The sequence below is a fragment of the Beta vulgaris genome, chromosome 2, assembly GCF_026745355.1.
Source record: "Beta vulgaris subsp. vulgaris cultivar EL10 chromosome 2, EL10.2, whole genome shotgun sequence".
NCBI classification, from domain to species: domain Eukaryota; kingdom Viridiplantae; phylum Streptophyta; class Magnoliopsida; order Caryophyllales; family Amaranthaceae; genus Beta; species Beta vulgaris.
The window spans coordinates 42,000,202-42,011,658 of NC_079203.1; the positions used below are offsets into that span (position 1 = coordinate 42,000,202).

Below are 11,457 nucleotides of genomic sequence, written 5' to 3' on the forward strand. Positions count from 1 at the left end.
CTGGTTTCACTATGTGTTTAGATTTGATTTTCATTGCCATTTGTCTCTTTTTCAATCTTCTATAGTTCTTATTAGCAATGAGTTTTCTGTATGATACCATTGTTTCCTTTTTATATAGTGCCTGTTATGGCTAGAGGTCGATCGACAAAAATTTCGAGTGGGCCGGGTCATGTCGGGTTGCGTGGGTCGGGTCTGGTCACAAACTCAACGCAATGGATCAATTTTAACCCAACCCCATTTACCCTGTTAATTTATTTAAAGCTTTACGGAGTTCATGTTAATGTTAATTTTCAATTGATTTGATCATATTTTGACTTGTATATATGCCATATGGCAAAATATGTAAATAAAGTAACATAAATTTCATATACGACCATCAAATAATTTAATGCAAAAATTTTACAATAGATTTTTGCAACGAGGTTAAGATTTTGCTTTATGCGTTCAGTCACTTATTCACTTGTAGACGTTGTAATATAAGATATTCCTTTTATTCATGTCAAAAATGGTGAACTTTTCCATCTTTTCAAACAAGGTGTAGGGTTCAATTCTTACCTCCAAGCATTTCTTTGGGATTTTAGGGGGTTGGGAGGCTGGTTGGCTTGTAATCTTAGAGCAATTCTTTTTACCAACTTATAAAAAATATATAAAAATAATTCCAATAGGTGAGTTATGTAGTCTTATATTGCCTCCTTAAACTAATAAAGGAGAAGGGAATAATAATCTATATAAATATATTAAAAAGCATGCGTGATAATGTATACATGTCACGTGGCAACTTTGTTACTTCACTTAGAATTGCCCAATGTGTAAATAAGTTATGTTAATGAACAAAATTGAAAGTAGCTTGCAATAAGAATTGAACCCATGACCTGTCACTATTATACATGACATAATTACCATCTCAACCAACTTTTAATCATGCTTTCAATATTCACATTATTATATTTGTACCTTCAAATATTTAGTTTTCCTTAATATATTTGGGAATGGAAAAAAGTCATATTAAGTTACTAAGTAAGCAACTACGCCATGTGGCGATATTCCTTAGAGTGTTTATTTATGGAAACACACATACAATAAACAAATAAATAGAAAATGAATCTTATCAGATTTGATCCAATGACCTCAAGCTTATACACTAAAGCTTTAACCACCAAACCATGTTATGTTCGATGTTATATTTATAAAGTAAAATGTTAACAAATGAATATTATAATTACCCGGGACATAGCCCTGACGCAAATGGGTCGACGCAAATCGTCCTTTTTCTACTAGTGAGTTATTATAAGGTGATTAAATATTATTCACTAATAAAATAATATGACGATGATTGGGTTAAAGTGTATATTTTAATTGTCTATGAAAGAGTAGATACAAGCTTAGCTTCGCTATACCTGACAGTCACATCCAAATTTCTGACGCATACTCTAACTAACCATTCACCCATTTGCAAATAAAAACTCAGCCTCATTCGTCTCCCTCTTTAAATGGATTTTTATTTTGTTTTTTTTCTAAGTAATTAAGAGATATATTTCAAACAAAACCTTAGAACCAAGCATGAGCAATCTAATTACAATTCATAGACCATAGGAAGCTCTTGTAAGTAGTGAATCTGTAGTAATCAAATAGATTAAACCTAAATTACAAGAATGAGTTGCGCCGTGGTATGATGGTCACTGCCTTTAGAAACAAATTTCGCCACCACCAGTGCGAATTCACGATGACGCTCGTCCCCCAAGGTCCACACAATTATCTCTTACTCTGTGCACCCAGATCAAAGATTGGTATTTCTCAAGAACTGCTCAAATCTTAGAGAGAGAATAGGATAGGCTTGTGTTTAGGGTTTATTAGAATAGAGTAATGAAATCTCGGTTTCGAAGAGTAGTATTTTTATTAAAGTATAAAAAAGGAGTCCCACGGATTGCAGGAAATCACAAACCGCGTCAAAAGACGCTCGCCTGATCGGGTCGGGCGAACCCCCCGATCGGGCCCGAGAACGGACAACGACAATAGGCCAAAATCGAGGAAAAAGGAATTTGCCCCGTCGGGCAGTGTAATAGCCCTATTTTTAATAACGTTAATTATATGTTGATTATATTTATTAATTTAATTATGTTTCGGAAATCTTATTTTCTTTGAGTGGTGGGATGTGATTTTTATTTGTTGTGTTTTTAATGTACTTATTTATTTAATTATATGAGATTATTATTATTATTTTATATTTTGGGTTCTAGCTAGCAATTTGTTGAGTAGTATTTTTCCAAGGGAAAAATCCCAAACCTTTGCCGGTCTCACCCTCTTTCTTGTTGGTCGGTTAGATAAACCCAAATAAACCCCCCTCCTGTCGGTTGTTTATAGAACTAAAACCCCCAAAACTTTTTCTTTCTCTCTCTTCCTGTGTGAATAACCGTAACCCCAATTAAACCCCCAAACCCCTTAATCTCTCTCTCGTCCCTTGCTCTCTGCCTCGCCGGAGTTGCGCCTCTCCTTGCCGGCGTTCTTGAAGCTCGTCGGAGCCGCGCTGCAGCGGTTTACTTCTCTCTCTTCTTCTCGTCGTGTTCGTGCCTTGTTCGTGGCGTGGGGTGTCTTGTTGCTGCACGGTCTTGTCGACGAACGACCGCCGGATTCCTACTGCCGCTCGTAGGTTCTGCTACCGTGCACCGAAGCTTCGAACCCCTTCCTCCTCTGTTCTTCGCTGCTCACAAGAGCAGAGGTACTAACCCAAGCTTCCCTTGCTCTTCTCTATATTACTCAAGTTGATTACTCTTGAACTAAAAGTTTTGTTTATGGAATTATGTTGTTGATTGAATGAATTGTGCATTATTTGCAAAGAATCAGTTTATGATCTAATATCTAATTGGTATTGTAGTTGCTGTGTTGAGACATTTTGAATGTCAATTGTTGAGTAAAGAATGATGTTTGTAGAGGAATCAAGTTAATTTAGTTTAACAAGTTTGATTATATGATTTGCTTGGATTTGTGAAAGAATTTGGATTAGAATAATGAATGGAAGTAGGTTAGTTCCTTTTTATGAATTAGTGAGTACTATATATTTACACATCATTAAAATATAATACCACTCTTTTAGCAATTTATAATAAATAAAATTGGTAGTTTAATGAACTACTTTCATGATAGTTACCTGTTGGGAAATAAAATGTAGTTTCTTGGTCTAAGTGATTAGACTGTATTGTGTAAATAGCACTTGAGTTAATTAAAGTTAGCTTGTAAGATTCAAAATAAATAGTTTATAATGGAAAAGAATGTATTGGTATAATAGTTAGTACTAATCATGGTTATGTTTCTTGTTTCTAAGTGTAAATACTAATTGACGAGGTGATAATGATTTAATTGCGTGAAGGTAATGGTGCATAGTTTTGTAAGTGAAACTCTGAGTTGAAATGTTATGGATTTATGATTTAAGTACTTTGTGTTGGTGTTTGAAAGTGATCTAAATATCTCGAATGGAGTAATTCTAACTATGAGTTGTTAGTCACTAAGGTTTTAAACTTGGTAATCTAATGTTAATGTTCTAATTATAACGAGAATGTTTTTCTTGTTGGATATGACTCTAAGAAGATGATTAACTAGAAGAAAGTCCATAATAAGGTGTATTCATGAATAATTAGTTTCGAAAAGGAGTAAATAATTCAACTAGAGTCCTCTTATGATCTATGTGAAGGAATAGTTCAAAGTAGGCAGTTTAGGTGCATTAATTTATTTACTAATATCTCACATGAAGTTGGAGAAAGGTTTAACTAATTACTATTAATAATATGAAGAATATGGGAGTTAGCTTACCTAACGATGGATTAGATTAGTAAAGGTGTGTTTCATAATGTATTTTAGTTCAATAACTATAAATGGAATAAGATAATAAATTCGGCTTATTTGACTAGCGATTTACTAAAAATCAATATAAATTGTGAATTACTTTGAAGAAGTCCCACTTAGATAATGGAATTGTTTTAATGAGATAAACTCGCTCTATATGACCATGAGTATGGTATGTACTTGGTTTTATTACTGATTATGTTAATAAGAACTCAGCTAATGGTATAACTTGGATCATACTTAGTTACTTATGATCAACTTGTGATTGATGAAGCTTGAATTGTGTGTTTTAAGTTAACTCTCCTTAGTTAATTCTAAGAGAGATACCTCTATATTGTGATTGTTGAGGGGACTTGATAACTGATACTATTATCTAGATGAATATAGATTGATAAGTATGGAAAAAGAAGTAGTATGAACTATCTATATTCAAAAGTATGTGATGTGTGGAATCGGGTTAGTAACTCTCGCTAGTTAATTCTAGCTGAGAGACCTATTGTCACTATTGTTGGGTATTTTACAGGATCATATGGTTACTTGTGTGGTAAGTATGTTTTGTAATTGTAATTGAGTTGAATCAAAATGCATAACTATACTAACCTCGAAATACTTAAGCGATTATAACTCTCTAAGAAGAAGCCTTGCTTGTTCAATGATTGTCAAGGATTACTATAACTATGGAATAGTTCTAAGTATGGTGGTTGAGTTATGAACGATAATCGAAAGAATCTGAAAGGGGAAAGTAGCCTCGTCTGAGTCGACGGATGAGGTGACATGAACAGTGCCCCATGGACTGTGAACCTTGGGGGCCCCACAGGGAAACCTGCCCATTGCTCTGTGGGGCGATAATCGGGTGATATATCAGGTAATGTGAAACCTGTGGATGGCTGATGAAATCAGCGGAAAAATGTACTCCGGGACTAGTCGCGGTTATTGGCCAAAAGTAAAGTGAATGGTTGGGTGACGACCCCCACTGTCGGAGTGTAAGCTTTGTCTCCTCCGCCGCGTTCTCTTTCCCCCTGGTTAAAAGGAATGTTATTTCAAAGTATGAAAGTTATATCGATATGGATTCCCGATAAGGAATCGTATCGTGGTAATTGTTTCGATATGGATTCCCGATAAGGAATCATATGAGGTAAGTAATGAATGTTTATTCAGTATTTGAATATGAATATCGATATTGGTTTCCTGATAAGGAGGCATATCATGGTAAGTAATACTAACGTTAGATTCCCGATAAGGAATCATATCTCGTTATTGGATTCCCGATAGGGAATCGTTATGATGAAAGTTGTTATGTCATTTATTGCCTGATAAGGGTTTATGTACGACAGTATAAGGGAATGATTGATAGAGTATTAAAACATAAGTTTGGGTTTCTGATAAGAAATCAATTAAAGGAAGTAAAGTATATTACCTATATCAAAGTTGGTGACCTCATATTCCTACTATGGAATCGTGGTAAGTTAAAAGGTTGATTAAATGAGAATATATGAAACGTATCATTGTTAGGAGTCACCTTAGCGTGTTTGCTACTATGTGATTAATGATGTATTATGAAATGTGGAACTAGAAATATAATATGTATGTTCAACAAGATTATGGCTGCTAAGCATGCGATGATGGATGTGATTATTGAACTTATGTTGACTGCTGAGTCGTTTTCAAGTAAAAGCCACCAAAGCATGTGTTACTCTTATTTACGGGTTTAGTACTCAGCTTTGCTGATGTGTGTATGTTGTTTTGTCATTTCTGTGGCCTGTCACTTGGTGGGTGGCAGTATTTTATAAGTTTCAGGTTGAAGCCGTGAGTTATTCTTTTGCAAGTTGAAGGGGATACGAGATGGTGGAGTATTATATTTGTTATTGAAGTGAGGACGCTCCACTTGTAATAGTTAATCGTTTACTTTCTATAATCTATTTCTTCATTTAAGAATCGTTAGCTAGTGCTCTTGATTCTCTGTTGGTTGTTGCTCCGCGAAAGCGTTGAGGTTGTTCAGCTTTGGGATTTAATTTGGAAATATTTTATAAATTGAAATTGTAACTGGTTCATATTATTTTTCGCTTTAGCGTTGTCCTATTATCAAAGGAAATTTTGCCGGATTTTCTGTAGAAATTTATGGGAATAGAGTTTGAGAATCAGAGCGTAGTTGCAATAGTTAATTAATTTGAATAGAGTTGGGAATTGAGTTCCACACTCTCCGATGTAGTTCGGTGAGTGTGATGGTAATAGTTCGGGTTATCTCGACCAGAGTCTCTTTCGTTGTGCTTAATCCTTTGTAAGCTGGTCGGGAGAATTCGGGCTGTTACAGGCAGAGTCGCAAGGTCGCGCGCGAAGCAAACTTCCACGTTGATTTGGATGTTATCCAACAATCCCCCACAAACGCAAAGTTAGCAAAACAAGAAATCAGTAGGACAAGGAAGTTTAATACTTACATATTAGTATCCAAGGATTAAACTAACATGTTAGTGAGATGGGGTATCCCCTCGCCTACAAGTATCCTAGGATTGAGCTTGCAGGAGAGTAGAGAAACCAGATAACACACATTTTACTTTCACGGCTTGAGAAATACCGCGATATCCATGAACTGTCCCATGAACAACATAGAACATAGTTGATCATGCAATTACAAGTCAACGTTTGAGAGTAGGGGGTATAAGGGATCCCCTAGTACTCCCAAGTACAAATAGGTAGTGAGGTATAAAGTCACAAGTTCAATTCCCCACCATCTCTACCAAATAAATTTGGTAGGTGAGTAACTATTACATGTAATGAACCAATATAATGTTAATTATTTTTTTCCTGTAATGTCATGAAACAATAAAAATGTATTATATACAATAATTACATGCTGTGCAAGTTGCAAGCTATTTATACTTTTTCTTCTGAAACTACTACTTTTTTTTGTTAAAAAAAAAAAAGACCATCTTTTTTTCTTATTTCTTCAATACTAAAAGAAATACCAATTGTTTTTTGTTCGAAAGAAAGACCACTTGTTTTTTTGTTCTAAAAGAAAATTCTATTTGTTAATAAGAAGAAAACAATCATTCACAAAAGTATATTCCCTATACACCCGCGGCCAACTTATTTGTCTTGCTTGCTATGGTATACACCCTATACAGGAATTTTAATTTCACCGGTCAACTATGAATAAATGTGAGAATTAAAAAATTGGTCCACTTTCGATTTGTTTAAATCGCGTTTTTACCCTATTACCAAAAACATAATTAGAATATGACCTATCAATTTAGAGATGGCCAATAGTGCGGTTCAATTCAGTCCATCTAGCCCAGGCCACCTCGTGGGCCGTGTGGGTCAGGCCACAAAAAGTCCGATCCAGCCCAGCTCGAACCGTGAAATTGATGGGTAACTCGTGGATCATATTTCTTAAGCCCAACCCACTAAAGCCCGCTACTAAAACCGCCCAACCCAGACCACGGCCCATGAATCGGACCAACCCAGTTCAAGTAAATATTGAACCAAATTGTGTATATTTTAATCAAATTGCATATATATAATTCAGTCAAATTTTAAAATAATGAAATTATTCATTATTATTAATAATTGTAAATATTTTACGGTTTTTTTCACCAGGTACCGCTGTGGTTTTTCAAAATTCATGGGGTACCCCTAATTTTTAAAAAATGCACCAGGTGCCCTTACTGTTTCAATAAAATGCACCAAATGCCCTTAATGACTAACGTCGTCAAGTTTCCGTTAGTCTTTAAGGTTAATTAACCCTTTTAACCCCTCTAACCCAAATTAAACCCTCTAAACCTAACCCCTAATCTAACACCTCACCATACCCTAAACCCTACCACCACAGCCCCATCTACCCTTCCTACACCCCCGCAGCCGCTCTGCCCTCCCCCAAGCCGCAACCGCACTCCCCTCACCCCACCCTCTCACCACCCCCGTAGCCGCAACTCCCCTTTCCCGTATCTCCCCCACCGTTGTCAAATCCCCCTCCCCACCCCTGTCAAATCCCCCTCCTCCTTCTTCATTTCTTTTTCTCTTTCCTTCTTAATTCATTGATTTTTTTTATTTCAAAAACTGATTTCGAAAATGTTTTCCCAGTCTTCATGCATAAAATAAACAATGTTGCCACGTTAATAAGTTAAACTTAGTCATAAAATCCTCTTGGATCATACCAATTTTTGGGTCTAAATAATTAGGTGTATGTATACACAAAAACATGTTTCTCCATTTTAGCATCCGATCATGATAAATATCGTCATCGTAATTGTTTCGATCCATAGGAGAGCAAGAGCTAAGCCTAAAGCTATCTTAAGAATGCAAACTATATTTATCTGTTCCAATCCCAGTTACAAAAGCATAGTTAATTATTCAATATAATTGATTGTATTTTCAAGCCCACTATCAAAAAGTCCAATAAATTATTGTTGATAATTAATTGTATTATATATTATAATATATATTTTAAAATAAAGGATATTATGAAAATTAATTTTTTGTCTTATAAATAATGATTTCCGAAATGAAATGATCATATTTAGTGATAGATAAAAAGAATTTTTGAATTTCGGATAACAAATAAAGATCAGTCAGATTTGCGGTTCCGCGAAGCGCAGGCTGATACGTCTAGGACGAAGTTGAGCAAGCGCGACATTGAGACATTCATTGAAATTCATAAACGCGTAGCTGATGTGTGTCGCACACTGTCTTGTGCACCGTGCAACGAGGATCATATTTTATTTTATTTTTTCTGATTTCCCTATATTAATAAACCTCGTTCGATTCAGTCTCGGAACAGATTTTCACATGCCTACCCACGATCAGATTATAATTTTTTCTCTACTTTACTTCAAATATGAACACCGCAAAAACTTTCAATCTTTATTCAAGCTTCAAGATTACTCCTTTTTGGCGGATCATTATTCAAGATGTAGATCATTGCTCGAAGTTACTCATGAATTTTTCATGATGTAGATCATTAAGCAATTCACGCTCCTTTGTATATGCTAAATCTCGAATATGTCATCTTTATTATATATCATATGCATGCTTATATGTTTACTGCTTTCATTACCGTTCATATTTTTATTTTTGCTAACCAAATGTTCCAACATTAAAGTCTTTTGCTAATTACTTGGGAAGATAGGATTAGGAACCCTTTAAATTGATCGATAGCACTAGTAGAATAAATGCTTATTGTTGTGGTCATTAAGTGCCCTATTGCGGCGGTTTTGGTCGTGCAACAATTAAAGGGGGCAGCAACTGGTAATTAATATATTGCTATGGTTTAAAACCGTAGCAATATTTGAACATATTGCTGCGGTTTCTAGGCAAAACCACAACAATATGCCATATTTAATAATAAAAAAATATTAATATTGTTGCGGTTTCTTGAGAAAACCGCAGCAATATCTATTTTTTTAATATTAAAAATACAAGTATATTGTTGTTGTTTCTTCCCAAAACCGCAGCAATATATGCAAGGCTGGTAAAAAAAAAATTAATTATTTTGTCATTTCTCAAAGCGTAAATTTGTGATAGTTATAATACACTTATAAGATAAACATTTTTAAATTCAAGGAGACTATTGCAGTACAATAACAACACAAAAGTAATTAACCCAAACTGTTATATATTCAATAAAAATGATATTTTACAAACCCTAATTACAAAATAAAAACAAACTAACAAGAAAAAAATTTAAAAAACGAAAAAGAAAAAAATAGACTCACACGACTCGCATTAACAAAAAAAAAATGACTCACATTACAGAGAATTAACAAAAAATTAAAATTTAAAAATTAAAGAAAAAAGGGAAGATATCTAGATCTTGTAATAAACTCGAACGACGAACGCCGGTGGTGGAGACGAACGGAATCGAACCACCACCGGTACACGGAATGCGAACGATCTGTTGACAACGGAGTAGAGGAGCGACTTGCGGTCGAGGTCGGTGGGCTTGGCGGCTTCGTCGGCATCGCTTCGTTCACTTCGAAGATTGACGGGAGGCGGTCAAGGTCGAACACCAGATGGTTGAGCGGAAGCGCTTGGCTTTGCTCGTTCGCTTCAAAGATTGACGGGAGGCGGTGGGCCGACGAAAAAGAACGGCTTGTAAAAGAGGGAAAGTGAGGAATGGCGGTGGGTCGAGGTCGGTTGAGAGGAACGTGAGGAACGCCCGACGGTTAATTGAGAGGAAGAGATGAAGAGAGGTTGAGAGAGATGAGAGAGACGAGAGAGATGAAAGGTTGAGAGGAAAAGAGGCGGGTGAGAGAGGGAAAGTAAGTGAGGAAAAAAAACCCTAACTCATGTCTTTTATACTTTTTTTTAATGATATTGCTGCGATTTCTTTAAATAACCGTAGAAATATATTATAATATTTTTTATTATTTTAATATATTGCTGCGACTTTTGGCAAAAACCGCAGCAATATGTCTGGTCAAATACTCAATTTGTTTTCAAAAAAAATTATGTTGATACCATATTGTTGCGGTTTTAGGCCGAAAACGTAGCAATATCTTTATTTTATATTTTATTTTTTTTACACTAGTAGAATAAATGCTACTTGCTGCGGTTAAAAAGTGCCCTATTGCTGCGGATTTGGGCGCGCAGCAATTAAGGGCGCAGCAATAGGTATTAATAATATTGCTGCGGTTTTAAACCGCAGCAATATCTGCAGATATTGCTGCGGTTTTTAGGTCAAACCGCAGCAATATATTTAATTTATATCAGATTTTTGTAAAGCATATTGCTGCGGTTTTTAGGCGAAAACCGCAGCAATATGTACTACTACAGGCAAAAAAATTTTTTTTTTTTTTTTTTGCATTTTGTCATCAAATTTGAAAAATAAAAATAATGGAAAAAAATAAACACAACAAATTAAAATTTCTCAAATAATAAAGACATAAGTTCGAAACTAACATCAAAAGAAAAATACTCAAAAACAGAAGAGATACACAAAATTCAAAAACAAAAAAAATACACAAAAAATACAACACATAAGAAAAGAGATTCAAAACAAAAATATTACAAAAATAACCAAAAATCAGAACCTAATACTATATTGAATCTCAAAAAATAAAAATGCAGAAAATAGAATCTGGAGATTTTTGAGGAACAAAGAATTAGAACGACGAGCGCACGAGCGAGTCTTCATCTTCACCAGGTGAACCCACGAAGAACAAAATGAATCAACCCAACGAAAACCTCTTCAGCACTCGACAAATCGTAATCAACGCAACTAGATCTGAAAATAAAACACAACAAATCGTAATCAACAACACGCAACAAAAACTAAAAACCTAATCAATCGATTTCTCATAATCGTAATCATCATCAACGTATACGTAACAAATTACATACCTGTTGGAGGCTACCAGAGACGAACGATCGACCACCGGCGAAGAGGAGAACGATCGACCGGCGAAGAGGAGAACGAAAGCGGCTCGAGAAAACCACCACCACGAATTCTCGCATCAACCCTCCGCATCCCGCATCTCGACGAACGACGATTGAGTGAGGCCGTGTCGAGCGAGGGTTGGCGACGGTGAGTGAGGAGGGAGGGTGAGAGAAAACGAAGGCTGAGAGGAGAGAGAAGGTGAGAGAAAACGAACGACTGGAAGAGAGGAGAGAGGAGAGAGGAGAGAG

General features: G+C 35.6%; 1 long non-coding RNA gene across 1 annotated transcript; it reads right to left on the reverse strand.

The window, feature by feature from the left end:
• Positions 1 to 10,676: 10,676 nt before the first annotated feature.
• Positions 10,677 to 11,457, reverse strand: LOC125495212 (uncharacterized). Its single transcript, XR_007271897.2, has 2 exons — positions 11,173 to 11,457; positions 10,677 to 11,056 (listed from the first exon to the last, which is right to left on the reverse strand). It is a non-coding gene; the product is annotated as an uncharacterized LOC125495212 (long non-coding RNA).